Consider the following 24,641-nt stretch of genomic DNA (forward strand, 5'->3'; position numbering starts at 1 on the left):
TCACAGAGCCATTCCCATGCTCATGTAAAGCTTTGGCCAAGATGATGCTACTCTTTTGACCCCAGCACTGGAATGTATGCAAAGTAAGGGTCTAGGCAACAAATACAAGCATGTGTGTCATTTTTTATATATACTTACCACCATGTATGGCTCAAAACAGATAAGACTTTGGGACATCTGTGGTTGGATCTTCTGAGCATTTTTAAAGTTTAGTTTCAAATACACAGAGCCCCAATTCTGATCAAGGCTGTGAAACCTCATGGTTTCACTAACCCCAGATGCCAATATTGTTTTCCCATTGAAGCTAATAAAAGCAGGAAGGAATTAAATTCTCTCTCCTTGTGTCCCTGATCCAAACTAGGGCAACAGTTGGTTGAAATCCCTCTTTTTAAAAGATGCAAAGATAAGTTATTGTTTGACCATTTGTCATTGAGAGAGGCATGACTTTCACTTTTTGTGGTATACAAATATGAACTGGTATAATATCACCATATTAATTTAGATGACATAAGTGAAAAGAGCGTAACTGGGAAGTCATCCACAATGATTCAGGATAAAATGGAGGGAAAGAGAACAATGTGAGTTGCTTTGGATTTCCACTGAGGAGAATGGCAGGATATAAATGAAGTAAAATAAAAAAATAAAAATTAAATTCAGAAAAATAGGGTTGGCAGCAAAAATAGTGGAAGGGTTTTTTAAATAGGCAGCTTTTCAGTTAATGCTGTATAGGGTTGCTGTTCCCCTGGTGGGGACAAGGGATCCTCTGCTCCCACCCTCCACCCCTCACTACCACTCACCAGGCCAGCAGGGGGAACAGGCCTCCAGGGTGCTCTCCCAGGGCGGCATGACGAGGTCACTCCTGAGAGTGACACCACTGTGCAGGTCCAGGAGCCTGCGCATGAAGAATAAGGATAAGGTGAGTGATACCCCTCCCCCACTGGGATGGTAAGAGGACCTGGCAACCCTAATGCTGCGTCATCATGATGAGCATGCAAGAACATCAAATAATAATGAGCTGCCCATGCTGTTGGTCTGCACCATTTGTATCTCATCCTTTCTCCAAGGTGTTCAGAGAGGCAAATGCGGTTCTCCTTTCCTCCATTATATCCTCATAAAAAGGAGTATAGCCCAGTTGGTGACTTCAGTTGACTAGAAGGGAGTGGATCTACATTGCCAGTGAGTGTCATGGCTGAGTGATTGATCCCATGTGGCCCCAGTCCTTTTTTTTTTTGCATACAGGGAACTTTTTGTATAGAAGAGTATCTATCCATCTCAGCTGCCAGTGGCAGTCTGAAGTATACAGCCTAGATACAGTTTAACCACCTTGGTGAAAACTAGTCTCTTTTTATGTCTGTTTCTATTACATTTGGAACTAAAAAGCTTGAGTCAGCCATCAATATTCTCATATCTCTCATTTCTCTGAAGTCCCTCAGTTTAGACTCATGGGACTTCCTTCCCCTTCTTCATCCACCCGGTTTCTGCCTAGGGCATGGGACAGAGATATTGCTGGTTGCCCTCATAGATGATCTTTGCAGGCAGCTTGATTGAGGTGGTTCAGTGCTGCTGATATTATTGGATCTTTCAGCAGCATTCACAATATGGTTGACCACAACCTGTTGACCCACTGCCTCACTGATGTGGGGATACAAGAGACTGCCTTGCAGTGACTTATCTCTTTTCTCCACGGTTGGGGACAGAGGGTGGTGCTAGGGGAGAAATTGTCATCCCACCACACTTTAGTGTGCGGTGTCCCTCAGGGGGCAATACTTTCCCCATTATTGTTTAACATCTATAAGTGCTCCCTTGCCCAGCTGGTGCAAAGTTTCGGACCTAGGTGCCATCAATATGCAAATGACACCCAGTTGTATCTGATGATGGACAGCCGGCTGGACTCGGCCTCGGATGTCCTGGAGTATGCTTTTGAAGCTGTGACTGGATGGTTGAAGCAGAGTCAACTGAAATTGAATCCTATGAAGACGGAGGTCCTGTATGTGAGTTGTGGTTCTTTGGGCTCAGTACTCGGCTCCAGACCTTTGATGGGGCACCACTCATGCCAGTTCTGAGGGTTAGGAGCCTGGGAGTGATCCTGGATGCCTCCCTGACAATGGAGGCACAGGTTGCAGCATCACTTCCTGGAAGTGATATCATCGCATAAGCCCAGGAGCATGCAAAAAGAAACCCAAGGATGCAGCAAGGTAGGTGCCAGGCTCCTGATCTCCCGCCCGGGGAGTCGGAGGACCTGGCACCCCTATCACAATGTCTCATATTTATCAAATATTAAAGATTATATTTTTACAAGTGATGGACCTGCAAGGACTTGCTGGAGGCATCTCATTTCCTCTTTCCCTTCCCTGAAAGCCCCCATAGCCTTTTTTCTTTTCCTGCCTCCTTCTCTCCTTTCCACTCACCATCCAACCAACCTTTATTCCCCCTTCCCCCAGTTTTTCCTCCTCCTCTCTCCCTGGCAGCCTATCTATGCAAAAACTCTGGCTGAATTTCACAGTGCCAGCCACCAGACCAGGCCCAGTTGCCTGGTAGGGAATCTGGAAGGACTTGCCAAAAACACCTGCTTGCCATATATCCCTCTCCTCACGCTATTGCTTCTTTCCCTCCTCCTAGCAGCCCTTGTATCTCCATCTTTCCCTGCTTCCTTCTCTCATTTCCACCCATCCACCAACCTACCTTTTATCTGCCCCTCCTTCAGCTATATTTATTTACTACATTCATACCCTGTATTTCTCCCCAATGTGGACCTAAAGCAGCTTCCATCTCTTCCATTTTATCTTCAGAACAACCCCATAAAGTAAGTTAGGCTGAGAGTGTGTAACTGGCAGTAGGTCACCCAGCAAGCTTCCATAGCAGATTGGGGATTTAAACTAACCACTGTATCACTCTGGGTTTTGTGGGGTGGCTGCTGATGAACAGTAGCAAGAAGCCAGTCCTGAGTGAGTCATGCAAGTTGTGTGATTTTAAGTTGCCCGGTGGATGCTACTAGGCCCCAATGAGTAGGGTTCCCAGGTCTCTATACCCTCCCAGTGGGAGGGGGGCTGGGACGTACCTGTTTCAGTCTCCTTGCATGAGTGCTTCCAGAGAGGTGTGATGATGTCACTCCAGGAAGGGATGTCATTGTGCTGGCCATGGGCATGTTCCCATGATTTGTGCGGGGTTAATTTTGGCCCTTTTGTGGCCAAAATTGGCCCCAGTGAAGTACAGGAGCATGTGTGCAGCCTGCATGATGACATTACTTCAGGAAGTGATTGCCTGCCAGTGGTGGGTGATCTCAGGGCAACGGGGCAAACCCCTGGGAGATTGTCCACCACCAGCGGGCAACTGGTAAGCCTACCAATAAGTCCTCCCTCAAAGACCAAAACAGCCCTGGGAAAGGCCTTTATGCCTTCCCCCCTGCCTTTTATGGACAGAAACCAAGGCCACAACTGGCAATACTGTTGGGGTTGCCTAGCAATGGTCACAGAGGGCATTTGTTCATGGGTCCAGTCTCTGGATTTAAGTATCCACAGATTTGGCTATACTGAGAATTAGAAATACTGATTTATTCATTCATTTAATTTATTCAAAATAGCTTGCATGAAGTTCCCAGGTGGTCTATTGTCCAGACAGCTTACAGGACCAGACTTGATCATCATGTATCTTTAAATCAGTTTGTAGAAGCCAAATAGAGAATTAAATACCAGAAATCCTAGATTTTAAATTCTGAAACCAAAAATTAATTTCCAGAGATCTGTAACTAGCAGACCCCAATGTTAGCACACCAAAATTGCTACTGAATGTCTAGTCAGTGGAAGTCTACCAAGAAAACAAAGGAGAGAAGTGCTTACAGTTGAATTTCACATTGGAAGGAAATTCTTTGTTTTAGCTCTCAAACTTGTCTCTTGAAAGTAGGTGGCAAATTAACTCTTCTTTCTGTCTGCTTGGCTCCAAGCACAATTCCCAACTCCCCTTCCCTTTGTAAGCCCTATATAGGAAGCATACTTTGTGCTGCTTTGTTTCATGTACAGGATTCAGCTAAGAAACTAAGGGACAAACAAGGCCAGATGCAAGGAAGTACATTAATGGATCCTGAAAACGATGGTTGTTGTGGGTTTTCCGGGCTGTATTGCCGTGGTCTTGGCATTGTAGTTCCTGACGTTTCACCAGCAGCTGTGGCTGGCATCTTCAGAGGTGTAGCACCAAAAGACAGAGATCTCTCAGTGCCTGTGACACTGAGAGATCTCTGTCTTTTGGTGCTACACCTCTGAAGATGCCAGCCACAGCTGCTGGCGAAACGTCAGGAACTACAATGCCAAGACCACGGCAATACAGCCCGGAAAACCCACAACAACCATCGTTCTCCAGCCGTGAAAGCCTTCGACAATACATCGATCCTGAAAACATTTTTTGATTTGGTACAAGGTCTACTGAATTAACTCTCTAATAAATGAGCACGGAATTGCTGCCTACTTTTTGAAAATAAATGCTAGATTGCAGAACTTCAGATACTGTTACTGCTATTGAAAAATGCTGCTATCAGGTGAGTGATTGAAGGCTATTTCACAGGTAGCATAGACATCAATCTGGATTTGCCACTCAACTGTAGCTCATCACAGCTCCCTAATGAGTGTACTGATACAAAACATGTCGTTGCTCATGCATTTTTGTCACATTCACTCTTTGTAGGAGTATACGTGAAACATTGGATGTAAAGATAAATTGTAATATGTGAGTACTCAATATCTCCCCCCCCCCCTTGGAAAATAAGCCCTTTAGCAGTACAAACGGCAAGCCCAAGCCACCCCTCTCCTTGCCATTGTTTTCAGTTGCACCTCATGAGGCAGCTTTTCAGTACAGAAACAAATAGGTTAAGAAACACGTTGAGCTAGTGTGGTATAGTGATTAGCAGGGGTGTGCACCCCCCAAAGATTCAGGTTTCTTGCTTCTGGTTTACCCAGAGCAGGAAAAAAATTCAGGTAAACCCCGGTTTTTAAGCCTATTCAGGATTATTAGGGAAGATTTTGCCATTGTTTCCAATGGGAAACGCTGCTTCTGACTATCTGGGGGCCTGGGGGGCATTTTCTTCCCTAATAACACCAAATTTGCAGGGGACCCTCTCTCAACCCTCCTCTCATGGACACCCAAGTTTCAGGTGTGATTACTATTGGATAGGATTAGTATCCCTAGTGATTAGTATCGGATAGAATTGTCAGCTGGGAGTCTTTTGGTGGCAAGGGCATATGGGAGGTGGAGACTGGGGGAAAAGACATGATACAATGTCATAATATCACCTCTCTTAATTTTGCTCCCCCCATTTCATTGAGTTAGGCAACAGACTTGAGCAGTGGGAACAAGAAGTTGCCACAGCAGGCATCTTGGTAAGTCTTAGGGTTCCCATCCCCCCGCTTGTGGCGGGGGATCTCCCGATCCCACCCTCCCTCCCCCGCGCTCACTTACCTGGCTGGCAGGGGGGTGCGCTCCCTGGGGTGCCCCCTTCTCGGGTGGTGTGGCGCGCCCCTGGGTGCGGGGTGTGCTCCCACGCCGCGAGAGCAGGCAGTGGCAGAGAGAAAGCAGGCGGCGTTTGCAAGAGCACGCTGCTCTCACTGCCGCCACCACCGCCCACTTTCTCACCACGGCCACCGCCATCGCTCTGCAGCCGGAGCCAGCAGGGTCAAGGGGTGCAGCAGCAGCGGCAGCAAAAGAGCGAGCTGCAATGGCCACTGCCTGCTTTCTCGTCACCGCCACACCCCTTGTCCCTGCCAGCGGGGGCAGCACAGAGGCAGCAGCGATGAGAGAGTGAGCTGCGGTGCCCACAGCCGGCTCTCTCTCTTGCTGCTGCTGCCACTGCAACCCTTGTCCCTGCCGGCGTGGGCAGCAGCGGCGGCGGCGGCGGCGCACCGAGAGCTCTCTTGCCGCCGCTGCTGCCCGTGTGCTGCCTGTGCTGGCAGGGACAAGGGGCGCAGCGGCGGCGGCAGCGGTGAGAGAGACAGAGAGCTGCCCTTCCTCCCTGTATGATGATGTCAGAAGTGATGTCATCATGCACAGCGGCAGCACGCGCGCGCAAAACTAGGACAGCCCCTGATGAGGTAGGAGCCAGCATCCCAGTCTCCCACTGGGAGACTTGAGGGACCTGGCAACCTCTAGTTTCAGATATAAGAGATTCAGGTTCAGATCCTCACTCTGCCACTGAAATTTGCTGGATAACCTTGGACCAATCACACACTCTCATCCTGACCTACTTCACAGGATAGTTGTGAGGAAAAAAACAGAGGAGGTGAGAAGGATGCAACCTGCTTTGGGTCCCAATTGAGGAGAAAGGTGAGGCATAATCGAAGTAAATAAAATAAATAATTGTAATGGCGTAATGTGTAGTTTTGCTCTGAATTGCCCTAATAATACGAAGAAAAACAAGAATACTTTCCAAGGACAACAGGTTTCTATTGCTCATGACAAGGAACATCATCATAAATAACATGTAGTCTACCATTTTTTAGACCCATGCTTTTGTATGAGCTGAAACATGAACAATTTGCTTCTTCTATTTTCATTTAGTAACAACAGTTTCCCCACTGTTTACATATTTGGTTTTGTTTAAGTGATGATTGCCAAACCATTCTTTTATAATAGAATTAGAACAAATATAGTAAGGAAGGGATATGTCCGATTCAGTTTTAATTTTATTTTAGATTTGTATCCTTATAATAATAATAACAACATTTGATTTCTATACTGCTCTTCAGGACAACTTAACGCCTACTCAGAGCGGTTTACAAAGTATGTCATTATTATCCCCACAACATCAAACACCCTGTGAGGTGGGTGGGGCCGAGAGAGCTCCTAGAAGCTGTGACTTACCCAAGGTCATCCAGCTGGCTTCAAGTGGAGGAGTGGGGAATCAAACTCGGCTCTCTAGATTAGAGTCCCATGCTTTTAACCACTACACTAAACTGGCTGTCCTGCTTTTTGACTGATATACCCAAAGCAGCTTAGAACAGAAAAATAACTCTCCATTCTAAAAATAACACTCTATTCAATTTAAAAAATTTCCGATGGCTACATGGGCATGCAGAGAGGAAAGATGTAAACCGCACAGTTGTGGCATCTGCTGACATTCTGCAAAAGTATATAACCTGGGTGTTGGTAAATTATTTTATTTGGTAAAGCATATTCTAATTTTCTGTATTATAAAATTCATATTTTAAAAAATGTTTTCAGAATGAGTAATGGGTATATTTCAGTAGCTCTTAATATTCATGTTAGTTCTTACCACTGCTCTTCTTTTCATCTAATAAAATCAGACAGCGCCTTATCAGACTTAATAAGACTTTGAAATCTTTCTTCACAACAATTTCCACCTCAAAGATATACTTCATACTGTGGCTACAGAGAAAACATGAGAAGATCTGTCTCAATGAGGTGGAAGAATAGAGATGAGCACTTTGTAATTTGAGATTAGTGGATAAAGGAGGCTAGAGGGAAAATACGTTTCCTGTTTTAAAAATTATCCTCTTAGTTAATGCAGGGCAACCCAGTGTGCGTAAAGATCCTGATTAGAGACCTGGTTGCATAAAATGAAAGTGAAGGGTATGTGTTGGATCCCTACAACCGTCAAGTGATGGTTTGACTCTCTGGAGACAACAGAGGGTTGTGATAACAGTGTTGTTTCTCATTACACACACACACACTTTTTGCTTTGTTCTTAAGGTTTCCTGTCAGTGGATGTATACTCCCAGACCTCTATTATACCACTTTAAATTCTTTAGAAGAAAATCATTGAGTGCCTGGCCTGAGCTGTGGAGTTTCACCGCAAGGTGTCCAAGTATATATTTGGCTATAAATAACATAGTTTCTATTCATATCTTTATTTAGTAGCTTGATACCCGTGCTTCACTACGGTATTTAACTACTTTAAATCCAGTTATAATATTTATGGATAGGTAACATTTCTTGGTTTCTGGGGTGGTGGTGGTGGTTGTGTGTGTTGGTTTTGTAGTATAATAGCATAGTACCCAAGCTTCACAAAGGTGTTTGAATAAAGCGAAGCATGTCGATGCCGAAAACTGATGAAGTGAATTTCGAAATATAACATTTATTGAAGAGATTTTGAAAGGAAATGATTATAGTGCAATAAATAAAGTGAAAAATACGTACAACCAGTTTTTTTGTACTGAAGGACCTCTTTGTAGACCACATTGGTGGTTTTCCCCTCAGGTGTTAGGATCACCAGGCTACTGGGTGAGCTTACTCTGGAGCAGGCCACATAGAACTACCCATGTAAGAAGCAATCCTCCCTCAAGACAATTCCTGCCGCCTTCAGTATCTGCACCTGGGTCTTGTTGACCATCATAGCAAAGCAGACCTTGAGGGGGAACTACAGTCTCTTGAACTGGAAGAGGTTATCTGATGGTATGAGTGGTATGCATGGTATGAACACCAACTCCCCCCGAGCACTGCCAGTGAACAATGTGGCCTTGATGACGTTTCTGTGGAGGGCTTTCACTCACAGTCTGGTGCCATTGCAGAGTTTGGGTGGGTTGAGGTTCCAGAGCATCATCACCGGAGCCCCCACTTTGAGGAGAAGCTTGTGGGCTGGGAAGCCAGGAGGGTTGAGTGTGTTGAGGAACTCCATAGGGTAGTGGACCGCATCATCCATTTGCACCACTGAGTCCACAGATCTGTACTCCATTTCTGCCCCTTCAAGGGAGTTAAGTTGTGTTTCATTAATGATGGCAGCCTTGTCGTTCTTGGGGGTCAGAATGGCATGCTTGCACAGCCAGTCCATGGACTTCTCCGTGATAGTGGTGGTATCAGGGTATATCGTGGCTGTTAGGTCTGCTATAGTCGTCACTACTGTGCCCAGGCCTGCAGGGATGGTCACCTTTCCCTTGGACTTGGGATACTCTCTGTCCCCTATTTTTAGTAGGAGTTCAGATAATTCCCCAGCAGACACCTCGCATCTCAAGTGGACCCTCATGTTCTTTCTTAGTGAGAATGTCCTGATGAGGGGCCACAGATACAATGCCTTGACATGGTAACCTTGTCAGCTCAAGTTCCCCTTGGGACTACTGGCAGAGTCTGCCGGAAGTCTCCAGCCAGCAGTGACTCACACACACACCCATCACTCTCTCGTTACTCCTGACATCTTTGAGAGTTAAGCTCAGTGCCTCAAAACACCCTTTGTGTGCCAAGGTGCTCTCATCCCAAACAATGAGCGTACAGTTCCACAGCACTTGGCTATGTTGCTTTGTTTTGAGATGCTGAACAGGGGTGTTTCTGCATGGATGAAGTTAAGAGGCAGCTTGAAGGCAGTGAAAGATCATATGCCATGCCTGAGTGAGCCTTGACCTTCCATGGAAGTGAGCACCTCTCTACTCATCTTCCAGGATTGCTTTGCTCATAGAGAGACTCTGCTGCTCTGTGCACCTTGGGGTGATCTTGTTGGTACTTGGCCACTGCTGCTCAGTGCCCCACAGGAGTAGGATGTGCATATTTCTTTTCCTCATCTCTAAGTCGCTTCCTCCTTTTAGTGTCAGTGTATCTTGCACGACGTCTGCCAGGAGGCTTCTTGAGGGCAGTACGAGGTGATGGCTGCGAAAGGTGTGAAGTGGAGTTGGACTAAGGGAGGGGTGGTGTAGTGGGCACTTCAGCAGGTTCATGTGAGAGGTTCATATTGAAATGACTCCTAGAATGGTTGTGCACCATCTCCCCATGAACATTTAAAAAGTCATTTGCCATACTGACTTTTATATAAAATCTCTGTTCAGGAGTCTTGTACTGCCTTTCTTCAACTGTCTGCAGTTTCCTTTACCGGATTTTTACCTCAGAACACAGAATTCCATAGCTGACCAATCAGAGAGATGGGTGTGAGCAGGCAGGAGCCTGCCAGTCACACAGGAAAGCCAGGCCCCACAGGGAGATTGGCAACCCTAGTATAGGAAGACTGGGAGGTGCATTATACCTCAGGACGCATTCAATGACTCCCAACAGCAACTTCATACTGTTTACAATGTTCGGGTGAGGACCAATCAGGCGACATATGCAAATGACCTTGAAAGGTTGGCTCAATCAGGGAAGAGTGGCCAAGCTGGCAGTTGGTGGTGGTGGTGGTGGTGGTGGTGGGAACAGGCAACAGCCTGCCAGCCACACAGGGAAGCTGTATCCTTATGTCAAAACACATTTTACCTCTTTTTACCCCCTTGGGGGCAAATTTCTTAAAATCTCTTCTTAGTTGTTGTTTACATCATTAAAGGAATGTTCTCCCCAAATTTCATGTTTCTAGGTCCAGAGGTTTGGCCTGGGCAATGATAAGTCAGTCAGGACACTTGTCTTTATATATACATTCTATCCCACCTTATCTTCTCAGATGCAAGGTAGATATACCTAATCAGATTCCTCTATTGTTCCCTCATCCATAATGACAGTATAGCAAAGCAGCTTTGGGATCTCATCACACCTGTGTCTATTTGTAGAGAAACTGATATCTTTGGCCGTAAACATTAAGGCCTACTGGTATGGGTAAGACCTGCCAGCGTGAGAATGGCTTTGCAGTTTTATAATGAGAATGCTGGTAATGAGGGAGAAACCTCTAAGACTAGGGGGAAGCAAGGCCAAAGTGCCTAGGGTTGCCAACTCATACAAATACCTGGAGATTTGGGGGTGGAGCCTGGAGAGGCTGAGATCTGCAAGGGAGGGGCCTCAACAGGGTAAAATGCTATACTCTCCAAAGGAGTAATTTTTTTCCTGGAGCCTGGCAACCATAGAGGTGGCCTAGCTAATTAAGATTATCTATCCAGCTGTGATTCTCATGGGAAGAAGATACCTGCTCCTGGTGATGTAAGGTGATGCTGATGCAGTTGCCGAATGTCATCAAGACACATCACTGTAAGGTACTAATTAATCAATCAAGTCTCCTTGCTAGGCCTCTGGGCATAAAAATGGAATAAAGACATTTGCTTTTGTCATTTTTGGCATCTGGTTTAGGCCTTGTGCTGTTGGCCTTTTGTTCCTTCTGAACCTGCTGTGGTTATGAGTGCCTTTGCACCCTGCTTATTACAACTTGCTTATTTATTTATGCCCTTTATAGGCTGAACCCACACTTACCGGCATAGTGCTAAACAGTCGGAATGATAGTGCCTTCTTGGTGTTTTTTATGATGTCATCGCACCACGATGCCGCTCTCATGGTGCGATGACATCAGAAAAAGTGCCAGGAAGACGCTATCATTTCGACTGTTTAGCGCTATGCCAGGAAGTGTGGATTTGGCCATAGTCTGCCTTTCTCACTGAGACTCAAGGCAGATTACATAGTGTGAAATTAGTACAGTCAGTATCAAGGATATTTCAATAAACAATGCAATAGGGCATATAAATGCAAATTTGCAAAGACGTAGACCCCTTCTGCAGTGCACCTTTTAAGCTGACGCCTCTGCATATTCACACCAATCAGTACTGAATCAGCTTGTGCTCCTGGCATTCTGCACTGCATAACCTTGAGGCAATTTAGTGTCTGCTGACGAGTTGAAATGTGTCTGTTTGAAGCAGCCTTTCATGGGGGCTGGAACTGATGTCACTTTTTCAAAAAAAAAAATTGCACATGCATCATAACGTTGCAGCATTAGGGCCTATTTCCTCCCCACATCCCTGCCCCCCGTAGTTGCTGATTGGACTGACCAATTTTTTTGGTATTCTGGAGAGGCAATTGGTGGCAGGGGGAAAACATATACTTTTTGTGCTTGTTCTACTAAGTAAACCGAAGAAGTGATTGGTGGGGAATGTGGATTGCCATCAGGGAACAGAATGGACATTGTGGTTAAAGGAGTCACAGCGTTGCAACTCTCCCTTAATTAAAAAGAGGACGGGTTATCGATGCTCAGTCGCTTTGGGCTTGTTTCAGGCTTCTCATAATGCCAAAGAGGAAAAAAAATAAAGATGTATATAAATAGCCAAGGAGGGAGGGAATGAATGAAGCAGCAGCATTACGACCCTTCCCTGGCTTTAAAAAAAGATAAATAAGAGCATGTATATAGCCGGGAGGGAGGAAGGGAACAAAGTGGTAGCCTTCCGGCAAGAGAAGGGCTTAAAAAAAGATAAACAAGAGAGTTTGTGGATAGCCAACAGGGAGGGTGCAAACAGAGCAGCAGCATTATGACCCTTCAGTTGCTTAAAAACAAAACAGGAGAAAAGGAGTTCTGAGAGCTGTGGAGAGTGGGAGTGGTTACTGGTGGGTGGCTAACCAATCAACGCACAGGGAAAGGAAAAGGTGGGGGGGGAGATGCAATTAGGTACTAAAAATTCTGCACACACATAGGATGCATCAGCAGCAACACAGTGGCAGTTTCAAGAAAAAGTTGTGGCAAACTATTTAGATATTTATTGACGGCAGCAAGGGTGGTATTTGCAACCAGATGGAAGGAAGAAGAATGCCCAACTAGGGAAATCTGGAAAGACAAGATGGCAGAATATGCAGCGATGGCAAAACTGTCAAGCTATTTAAACAGAAGACCGATGAGAGAATTCGAAGAGAAATGGGGGAATTATTTTACTCGCAAAGGAGAAAATGCGTAAAATGTTTTAGTTTTAGAAATCTGAATAAGATAGTATACTGATATACTTGATGAGGTAGAATACAAGATATGGAAACTTTGGCCTAATAGTTAAAAGAAATAGAAATTATCTGTATAGAAGCATTAGACCATATTAAGATATAGCAGTAAGAATGTGCATGGAGTCCACTCGTTTTGATCTTTAGTTGATCTAAAAGTGAACACTCTGTAGAAAAATAATGTATTTAGTCAGTAAGGTACACAGAAGCTGGAATAGTAGTTGCAATCTTCATTTTAACATTGATGAACTCTGATGAAGGTATGTTGTGTGTACGCTGTATTTTAACAACCCTTGTAATGCAAAATCCTACCGTTCCTTGGACCCTGTTATCCCCCCCCCTCTTTTTTCTGTACCCCTCCTTGTTTTGAAAAAAATAATAAATAAAAAGAAAAAGTTGTGGTATGTCCACGGGGGGGGGGGGGAATCGGAGGAAAGATGGACAAAATTCAGTTCTGTGTCCCATGACTCCCTTGCACGTGCAGAACTCTGCACGTTTGATGAACTCTGATGAAGGTATGTTGTGTGTACGCTGTATTTTAACAACCCTTGTAATGCAAAATCCTACCGTTCCTTGGACCCTGTTATCCCCCCCCCTCTTTTTTCTGTACCCCTCCTTGTTTTGAAAAAAATAATAAATAAAAAGAAAAAGTTGTAGTATGTCCACGGGGGGGGGGGGGATCGGAGGAAAGATGGACAAAATTCAGTTCTGTGTCCCATGACTCCCTTGCACGTGCAGAACTCTGGAGATCATGGGAAGCAGAATGGAATCTGAACTGCTGCAAAATGACCATGTGGAAAGGCCCATAGCATCAATAAAAATTCAATACAGAGTTGAAGAAATGCTGAAATAGAGCATAAGCAATTTTAAGATTTACATTAAATAACATAGAACTGCCCAGTAGGATCATACTTAAAGCAACAAATAGTACATAATAGCACACGCTGAAAGCAACTGATAGGACATAAGGCAACATAGTAGTGAAATCTAGTCTGCTTCTTTAGTGAAGCATCCCTTTGAGACAACCTCCTTATAGTAAGATTGTGCCCTTAGCGACTGATTTACAGTAGATCTCAGTGGTTCATTTATGTGGTCCTTACTTAATTTTAACAGGAATGATGGGCAAGGATCCAGTGCACAAGTAGTGGCTTTCACAGATATCAGGATCCTTTTAAGATCTCTCATTGTAAATGATTCAGAGTGGTCCATACATGAGACAGATGGTATATTAAGCATTTCTTCCATCTTGTTTATATTACCACTAGCATCCAGATCAGAGTATATTCATGCTGTTTTATTAGCAAAAAACTTAGCTAAGGCCTCACAGCTACTTGCCTGTTCTTGAGACTGTAGAGGTTCAGATTTAGGGGTTAGATGATCTCAAAATACCTTCAGCTATTTGGATGGTCATGAACTAGCTGATGAAACAATTGCCAAGAAATAATATTTCTTTGCCACTTTCATTTCCACTTCATAGGTATTTTGATAGGTTCTGTAACATGCTCTACCAGTTTCAGAACGAGTTTTCTGCCAGCATCTTTCTAGGCATCTTCCAACCCTATTTAGGTCACCCAGCTCCATGGTAAACCATGGGGCTAGTTTCCGTCCCAAGGGCCAGAGAGATTGGCAAAGTGCAATGTTGTCAATAACTTCAAGGAGCTTTGTATTTCAAGCTCCTACTAGTGTCAATAAAACGTGTCTAGAATTCTTAAATCTCTCAAGGCATTTTAGAATCTAGAAGGATCCCTGAGCTGTTGTGGTGAGTCATTTTAACTGGTCCCCACTTTTTGTGGGTATTGGAGCTATATTCACTTTTGTCTTCAGCAGATGATAATCTGACCATAGCTCAGGCTGAACTTCCAGTGCTGTGATGCCTTGGATTTTGGACCTGAATGGTGACTAAGAATACAGTGTGATACTTGCAAGTTACCATCATGGGTTAGATAGCTAAAATCTCTGCTAGTAAGTATAGAGTTGTAGTCAGGTAAAGTCCAGTGATGCCTGAGGCCTGTTTACCCCAGTTTCTGAGCTAGATCTTAGTTGGGGTGAATGGTGGCAGTCTAACTACCTCCACTGGGTTTAGGAGTTCTCTGTTAAAACTGAGTCTCTCTCCCCGCTCCCCAGTTCTACAGACCCCCTTGTCCAATGGGACTTTGTTCCTTTTGAACCCTTGATAGCATTAACTTCAGGAGAAATATGTTCTCTCTGTCCTATACAGGAGTATGTCACAGAAAATTCATTAATCTTCATAGCACATTGGAACTGGAGACATTTTTGCTATCACATACTAAATTAGCTACTTTTCTGGAACTCATTAACATAGCATGTTGTGTTATGGGACAGCAAACAGCTGAATTCTGTTCAGACCATGATTTTTGTTTCATATTTTCCAGGAACGAATCAGAAGTTGAACGAGCTCAAAGGGTCAACAACCCTCAGAAAACAGGGACTGCTCACTGGCTGCTAGTTCGTCCTGAGTTAAGAGATCATGAAAACAACAGCAGAGATTTGTCTCTGATGCTTGGAGATCACCTAAGAGAGTCAGCAAGGGACAGTGCCTGAAAAGTACATTGGGCAGAGTAATGACCCAAGGTAGTTTGAGGGACATTGTCATAAAAGACCATATTCATCTCCCTTCCCTTACAGTCTATGACGTGACCCCCACCCCCCAAAAACAGTAACATAATTGTGACCATTTAATAAAAATTTAAAAATTGGTTTGCTGGTTCAGCCCAAAGTCCAGCATCCTCTTTCCAACAGCAATTAACTCACATGAAGCTGATGGTCACCTCCCCATCATCTGTTTTCAAAGGTGACTTTCTCTGAACATGGAGGTTCCATTTAGCTATTATGGCTAATGGCTATTAATAGACCTCATCTTCATTAATTTGGCTAACTCTCCACACATTACTCAGCAGCAGACTAATTTTATGTCATAAATGTCCAGTCTTAGCTACCTGGAATAGGTAACTATTTAATACATATATATTGTTAATGTTTTTGCCGCACATGAAATTACCTCTTATAGGCACCTCTAAAACATTTTAGGTGCACAGGGTAAAAACCTAGTGTGTAAAGCAGCTTTCGTCTCCTAAAAACTGATATGGATGGTCTGTGCAAAGCTTTTGAAAATTCTCAATTCTGACTTGCTGGGGTTAAATTGCTTTCCCCCCCCCCTCTCTCTCTCTCTCTCTCTCTCTCTCTCACACACACACACACACACACACACACACACACACACACACACACACACACACACACACACACACACAGAGAGAGGTTGGTATTTTCAGTGGGCGTTTTCCTGTATGAGTAGTGAGTAAAAATTGAAAAATGATTCACTCTTGCGTGCTTTTATTTGGAAGTGCCTTCCGTTTAAAAATAAATAGGGAGGAATTTCCCCTTGCCTAGCATCCTTCCAAATACCTCTTAACGCATCCATTACATATCACTGTGTTGCCGCAGAGCTACTACAGATTCTGCTTTGTACAAAGCGGAGGCAAAAGAGTTTCCTGCCAGTCACTTGAGTTGAAGCCACTCCTCTTTTGCAGAGAGATTTTGTTTCTGATTTGAGTTGGGAGGACCAATCAGGGGCTTGAAACCGTTTTACTGTACTGTCAGATTGCGACCTTCTCCCGCTCCTGCTAATCTGTGTAGCCTTCTTTGGTGTAGACCACAGCAGGCTGCCTCTACACTATGCTATTTCATGCACACACACACACACACTCAGTTATTTAGCCCTGAAACCTGTTTCACAGCTGATGTTTAAAATCAGGTGGAGGCTGCTTTTTCTTCCAGCTTTCACAGCTCAGTTCTCACTCTGAGTTTCTGCAGCAACAGCAGGACTGGGGAATTTCTTTGCCATCAGCAGTGTTGAGATTTAAATGTCATCCATGGACATTTCTCCCTCTGCTCCAGCACCGTCGGTTCTGTTCACAGATAGTGAGATTAAGGAGCTCGGATTCTCAAAGGCTCACATCCAAGGGCATTGGCTGTTAACATACTGAGCTACATCTGCTTCTTGGCTAAGACTGAAGAAAGACATCTTAAGCCTGGAAATCCTGCCTGTGCTTGTTCTCTAGCGCACTCGCGTGCACACACACACAGGCAGCACAAGAAGGCATATGCTGCAGCAGGTTCTTTTTTTAATTCCAAAAGGCTGCTTCACTTTCTCAGATCCAGTGAGGATGAACTAAATGCCTCCCATCTCCGTGGAAGAAAATCATAGGAAACAGCTACTGAGGAACAAGTTAAACAGCAGAAGGGGAAGAAGGACAGCGATTGAGAATTAAGAACAAAAACCAACCAAAGAAAGAAAAACAGGTGGAAGATTTGCAAGAGCTAGTTTACATTTTAAGTGGGGATTTCCTATCTGTTTTTCTCTGTTCCTTTTTGGTTTAATAATTCAGCAAGACCAGCTTGCAAAACCTGTCTCCAGCTTCCTTTCCCAGCTGCTGTGTGCTGCTGTGGCTAACAGAAGAAACGTGTGAACAAAGCAGAAAAAGAAAAAATGCCAGCCATCCTGGTAGCCTCCAAAATGAAATCTGGACTACCTAAGCCTGTCCATAGTGCTACTCCAATTGTTCATGTCCCGACAGCAAGGACCATCCCACAACCCTGTTACCTGAAGTTTGGAAGCAAAGTGGAGGTGAACAAGCCATCCTATTCCAGCCAGATCCCCCTCAAATCATCTAATGGCCATGAGACTGCAGGGGATGGCTTCCCTCCAAAGAAGAGTAGCTCCATAGAAAACAGCTTTGACACACAGGTCAGCAACAATGGTGTTAGAGTGGGGCGGTTGTGGAATGTGTTTTACAGTGTTTTGCTATGACATTTGTGTATTGGTCTATCAAGCTATTATTATGATGCTGATGAGGTGTATGCTGTATTTGTAGTAGCTCTATATATTGTTCATGAAATAGGGGGAGTTTTGTTGCAAGTGTACATTAAGCAGAATTAGGTGCTCCTAAACATGTGTGTGTATGGGTGTGTGTATATAATGATAAGGCTGTTGATAGTGGAGGGTGCTTTATTTCCAATGTCATTATGTGTGCTTAATATTAACGTTGGAGAGGGGCTTGTACTTTACAATTCTGTGTGTGTTTTGAGTGTATGAGTAAGATTACAGTTGTGTGGGTCTGTTGTGTTACTGATTACACTGGAGATTCCTGTGCACAAGAGGGGCTGGTTATGAAGGCTGTATGTGCTGCTGTATGTGCCTGAATATCATTTGTGGGAGTGCGTGTGGCAACCATGTGGGGGGTGGTGGTGAAGCATGTTCAATATTAAAGTGTACATGCAATGCACTAATGGTAAGGCATACTAAGAAATTTGGATTCAATGTAGAAACAACAACAGTGACATTATCCACGCTTCAGCCTGGGGATTTAAAAAAGGTTAATTGGAATTTCCTCTCTGTGTTCCTATCATCCTGGATATAGTAATTTACTTTTAATATTCAGATTTCATTAGAATGTATATTTGGATGCTTCTTTAAATGATGCTGCTTTATATGGTAAGAGACTCATGCCTGTGTGTGTGTGCACATGCTGACATGTTTTATTTTTGTGAGCATATTATAGTATTTTCAGCATGGATCAGATTGCCTCTGTGTTACTGGTGCCCTAATGCTCTCAACAACAGTGTAAGCAGATAGTAAATACTAATATAATACTGGGTGAACAAAGCAGATGGTCTGCGGTCACAAACAGGACTAATTAACATTAGCTAGAGGTTGCCATGTGGCCAGATCATGCATTCTGGAAACAGCTTTGCATGCTGCAAGCCTCTTCTGCAGCTGCTTGAACGGGATAGCAAGTGGTTCAGCCATGTTGAAGTTACACGTTTAAGGGAAAATGCTATTGGTTTATTTCTTTAGTGCCACCGGGGAACACTGGGTCATTCTTGCAAATCTAGGCTTTGCAGTCTGTGGCCTCATAACCTACTCTGCTGAGAAATAGCATGGCTGCCGATTGAGTGCGTTTGGCCTCCTGCCCTGCATTTTAAGGGATGCTGCACTTTCCTGGCAGACAGAATGACGTATCAGGCCTGACGCGTGCAGCTGTACCAGTTCCTGGGGGTGACATGATAGCACTGGTGTCAGGGTAGTGGCAGCAGACAGACTGACCTTTATATCACATCACACTCGGTGGGGGGGGAGCACAAATGCGCTTTCGATTTTCTATAATTCATCAGCAAAAACTCAGTTTTTGCAAAAAGAATCTCATGTTTAAAATGGTGACATGTAAACAAAATGATAAGGAAATGGGGAACAGAAGTAGGAAAAATGTAATTTTACAACTTGTGAGAAAGTTTAAACTGTCTAGCATCTGTCTGTGGCTTATTATAGTTAAATGCTCCGTACTGCATCAATGTATGGTATATGTTTTAGGAACTCAAAAAGTGAATCAATTAGTATTAATTGGGTTTCTCTTTCCTTGCAGGGAGGGAGGGAGAATAAACCACATGTCCAATCCATAACTGAAAGCCTGAGGAAGTATTTCTCATTTGCAGATTTGCAAATCCCAATAGCTGTAATAGGACACAATGGGAGTTTCACGTGAATTTGGAGTTATCCCTTTACATCTGTATTGTTTGTAATCATAGGAATTTGGCTTTAGCACTCTTTTTTGAAACTCTTGACACTTCTTCTACAGGTCCCATTACAGACCATCACTTGTTATCTTCTAAGCTGTTTCCACTTAATTCCCCCTTGAGTCCTGCTTCATAAAAGACTCACTTCGCCTTTGTCTGTTTAAATGGGTCGTATGTCCACTGGGCAGGAATTGTTGAATCTGTATGTTTTGTGGATACTAAATAAGTATTCAGTAGTTTAGCCATTTTCAGATCTTCAAAGATGATTAATGTGCACAAAGGAAGAGTAGAATTGGTTAGCAAGCTCTGTCCCAACTTGCACCTGTTCATGGGAATGCATCTATAGACCCAACGGCCATGGTTCCAATGGAATGATGTAACTTCTGGGGGAAACCTGTAAGTGATATCACCTCTCTAGAAATTACCAGAAACTCTATGGTCAAACGATCTCCAGCTTGAAGGTTGGCAATCCTACTCAGACTTGTTCCATTTTTCTTCAGTCCTACCTCAGAGTCCTAAATGTCTCCTGTCCATCTTACTGCCTATCAGATAATTACCTCCCATGCCCTCATTCTAAAACTTACTCTCCTCTTCCTTCAAGTGGTACGTTCATCATATTTCTAATTCTATGTGGAAACTATAATAAAAGGAGCTTTCAAGCCACTGGGGCTTCCATACTATAAATTTGCTGTTTAGGGCTAATTCTTACATTAATTTTTCTCTCCCTTATCATTAAAGTGTTTAATGTATGGAGTTTAATGTATGGGGTTTAACTGCAAAAATTAATGTTTTACTTTGCTAATCTCTCCTTGTTGTGATACTTACAAACTAATATTGATATTGATTTGGTACTATCTCACAATTGCATGATTTTTAAAGACGTTGTTTTGTTAAGACCATTTCCACTGTCAGAAAGTTTCGAACTTGGCTGCTTCCAAGGATGTAACCATACTTTAGGCTGCAGAAACCCATTCAGGTCTATGGGGTTTAAGCAATCTGTGTGCAGGCCTGCAGCTTATACTAAAGCTAAATTGAGAAAACTTCAGGGCCTAATTGTAACTTCTGTGCAATCAATATGTCAGGATGTAGGTTGTCCTGACAAGTTATAAAGGCAAGGTGAGGCAATTTAAAGATGTGTGTAAAAAGCTTTTAGGCTTCATACTTTCCTCACCGGACTACATCCCCCCAACTGTTCTCCCAGTGCAGCTTACCAGCGAGAGAAAAGCAACCGGAAGAAGAGGGTTCAAGGGAAGCCTAGATAAAGGAAGGATCCTGCACCTCCATAACACCTGCCTCTTCTTCATCTAAAGTTTCCCCCAAACAGATACCCACTGTACCTCTTTGACAGTGACCCATGTTCTGAAATATGGATCAAATTAGAGCATCATGTCTAACCAGATCCTTCCACTGATAATCAGTCCTGGCAGTTCCATTCTTCTTTTCTTTTTAGCAACGTGTGTTTTCTAATCCATTTTTTTATAGTTAATTTTCTCAATAACCTCTTCATCCTCATTACCTGATATTTAAATTTTCAGTGTTGCAAACAGGCAGAAATAAGTTACTGTGGTATTTACAGAGAGAGTTGTTTTGGAAATATTTAAATTGTTTCCACAGAAACCCCCATTCAAATGAAAATAGCTTGATAGGGATCTGAACACACAACATGGGATTCTATAGTTATTTTTGTCACATTATGTGTACTTTTGTGAACTGCTGTTGACTTTGTGCTGATATTTTAACGCTGAAACCAGTGCTGATTAAAATGGCTGTAAGGGAGAAGAATTCCAGAGGATTAGTATGTGGTGAGAAATCAGGAGGATACAAATGTTACTTCAAGAGTACAACCTGTTACAATGTAATTCTGCAGTATCACAATCAAATCTCAATATAGCAAGAAGATACTTAAATACTGTCCTATGGAAGAGAATGCCATGTTAATTCTGCCTGAATTTGTTTCCACTGGAGCATGTGGAATACTGTAAGGCCTACATTGGGTTTAAAGCTGTTGAAAGACAAAAATATGCTCTCTGGGTATGTGCAGCAGAATTATTTATTTTATTTACATTATTTATACTAGTCTGTCTTTGTCACTCAGGCTCAGGGCAGATTACATAGTATAATTCAATACAATCAACAGCTGATGCATTCAATAAACAATACGACACAGCAGAGGTTCCCCAACCTTTTTGAGTATGTAGCACCTTTGAAATTCTGATACAGAGTGGTGGGTGTAATAAAAAAAATGGCTGCTGCAAGAGGTAGAACAAACCATAAAATGGCTACCACAGGAGGTGGAGCCACATACTTAGAGGAAGTCAAAGTGCAGAGAAAAGGAGTAATTTAAAAATATACTGTGAAAGAGAGGTGAGAGACAATAAAATAAACACTGTGGTGGTAGCCACTCATGAAACTGTCATTTTAATCTGCATGGTCAATCAGCTCTTCAGCAGCCTATTAGAAGTCCTTATGGGCAAGAGCCTCATCTGAGCCCACCCACTTTTAAAAACATTTGGTGGGCATCAAGAAGGGTGTTGGTGGGCACTATGATGTCCATGGGTGGTACTGGAACTGATCTCCTTGCAAGTAGGGGGGAATTAGCGGCAGAGAGAAGATTGTGTGAGAGAGGTAACAAGCAGGATACTCCACCAATTTTTACGGGGTCCCCTCCCCAAGGAAACTGATGAGAGAGGTGTGCTTCAAAGTCAAAGAGTCATTTTATTTAAAGGGGAAAACACACACACACACAAGAAGTAACTTACAAACATGCAAGATTCCTAGGAAAAGCAGAGGTGAAAGTGGAATAGATTTGAGGGATTGGGGGCAATAATTACCTATCTACGTAGAGGAGTAGTCCACAGGGGAAGACAGGTTTAAATGGCCAGCGTTCTTGACCAGGAGGGCTTAGGGAAGGAGACCTTAAGGGTACACTGCTTGGATCTAGGAGAGCATGCACGATTTAAATGGGGCAAAGTTCTGGTTCTTATAGGGCGAATCATGTCCTGAGGCAGGGGAGTCCCCTCAGCCTTTAGGACAAAGATCTTAAAGGTCACCTCCTGGGAATGACCAAAATTTGAGTACCTTTGATGGGTGCTACTGAGGTGGAACAAAGAAATCAGATGGAGTTCTCCTGGCTTTTCACAAAGAAACAGTTGCAATTTAATGTTCCCAGAGCTTAGCTAATGAATTTAGACTCTTGATTAAATGTTCCCATGCAGAAGTTACAAATTTATCAGAGCTGATTGATGGCCCTTGATTCTTAGGATAGGATTAAATCAAGGAAAATATGGGAGATTGGAATGTTGGGTGGTGACATAGCGAACATCTTTATTGTCAAGATTGCATTTCTGCAGTGTGGAAGGGCAGGAATCAATCATGCCCAGTCCTTGGCATTTACATTCATATTCCAGGCATGACTCACATTCCCAGGCGAGACTTGGCAACACTTTACTCAGATGGCTGATTAAGGTGCATTAATTCAAGGGGCTTGTGATTTTATATTTTTATATCACAAGCATCTCTTAAAATGGCAGAGGCCATGGTTGACTGTTCACATGGGCACCACTATGGGGGCTCCTGCAATAGGGTATGGATTGCAGAAATTTGAATACAAGCAGAAATCTGATAGAAAGTGGTAACAATGTTGAAACAAGCAATTTAACATGATATAATAAAAGTGGGAATGTGTCTGAGTCACCAAGTATGCCCCCGCTCTACCGAATATTTCTTGGACCAAAGAAATCTGCCCCTTGTGCCATGGTGAGAGTCCGGTTCAGTGACAATCTGCATACTTTACATGCAGAAAGTCCTAGCTTTAGCCCTGGCATCTCCAGTAATAGGATATTCAGTAGTGGGCTTTAGGGAAAATATTTCATTTCCCGAGAACCTCTACCAATCAGAATATGACGTTAGATGAACTAATCTTTAAATGGACCTTGATTTGTTTGAAGTGCTATGACCCGGTGTACCTGTGGGAAGAAGCAGAACATCTCAGTCAGATACAGACAGTCACAAAAAAGAAACATAAGTGGAAAACTATACTATACCAGAGGGGAGGCACAGGTTACCATTTACTTCCACCACCTTTTTCAGGAACAGTTTCAAACAATGGACTTAATCCTTTCTATTTTTCTATTTGCCAAAGTGTATTTATATTAGAGAAACTATTTATTTCTATTCATCATTGTATGTTTGTATCAGAGGATTGGACATCTATATTTATTCTCCTATGTATATACAATTTATTGGAATAACTGTATTTATTGGATGAATGAAGATTATTGGTGGTCATTGAGCATATATTAGCTATGTAAGTTGTGTGATTATACTGTTACTTTTAAGAACTTCTGTAATAATTATTATGAGAAAGTGGCTGATATTATTAACTTGTATATTTGCACTTATTATTTAAGCACTTGCACTTTATATAAAAATTTAGATATAAATTTCAAAATACTTTAAGGTACACATAGAGAATCTCTGCATCTACTATGGGAACTGTTGTTTTGTTTTATTCTGTGAACCTAGGCAGATCACGAGAGGAAGGGTGGGAAGGGTTACATCACTGCTTAGCTCTTGTGGCCCTTTCTTACATGCCTAGGGTAATGCCAATCACCACCTTGGGGTCAGGTAGCAATTTTCTCCAGGCCAGTTCAACTGGGGATCCTGACAGTGTTTTGCCCTCTTCTAGGCATGGAGCAAGGGTCACTGGGTATGTGGGGGGGGAGGGGAGATAGTTGTGAATTTCCTGCATTGTTCAGGGGGTTGGACTAGATGATCCTATAGGTTCCTTCCAATCCTATGATTTTATGATTCTTCAGTTTAGAAAAAAGGCAACTGAATTATGACATAGTGGTACATGAAATTATGTATTATTGGGGTGTACAATTCGGATTTCAGATTTGGGTAAAGTACCCAAATCGGACCCGATTCACAATAATTCGGAAACTCCGAATCAAAGCTTCCCGAAGCGATTTGTATTGCTTCAGGAAGCTTCAGATCAAGAGATTTAAATACCCCTTTCCATGCTGCTGTGAAGCAGCACAGAAATGGGCATTTAAACCCATGCATCAGCTGTTTGATGGGGAAATCCCCACCAAGCAGCTGATCCAGCCAGCGGGGGTTTAAATGTCCCTTTCCATGTTGCTGCAAAGAGGCATGGAAAGGGGCATTTAAACCCATGGGTCGGCTGTTTGGCAGGGATCTCCCCTCCAAGCAGCTCATCTGGGCCTTCCTTACCACCCAGCTGGCCACTGCAGCAGTGGATGAGGCAGTGTTGGCCCCAGAGGAGCTGGCTCTGGCCTTCCCCGCTGCCCAGTTGGCCACTGCTGCAGTGAAGGAGGTGGCCCTGGCCCTGGAGGAGCCGGCTCCGGCCTTCCCCACTGCCCAGCTGGCCACTGCAGCAGCGGAGGTGGCAGTGCGGGCCCCAGAGGAGCCAGCTCTGGCCTTCCCTGCCACCCAGC

The sequence above is a fragment of the Eublepharis macularius genome, chromosome 2 (genome assembly GCF_028583425.1).
Source record: "Eublepharis macularius isolate TG4126 chromosome 2, MPM_Emac_v1.0, whole genome shotgun sequence".
NCBI classification, from domain to species: Eukaryota; Metazoa; Chordata; class Lepidosauria; order Squamata; family Eublepharidae; genus Eublepharis; species Eublepharis macularius.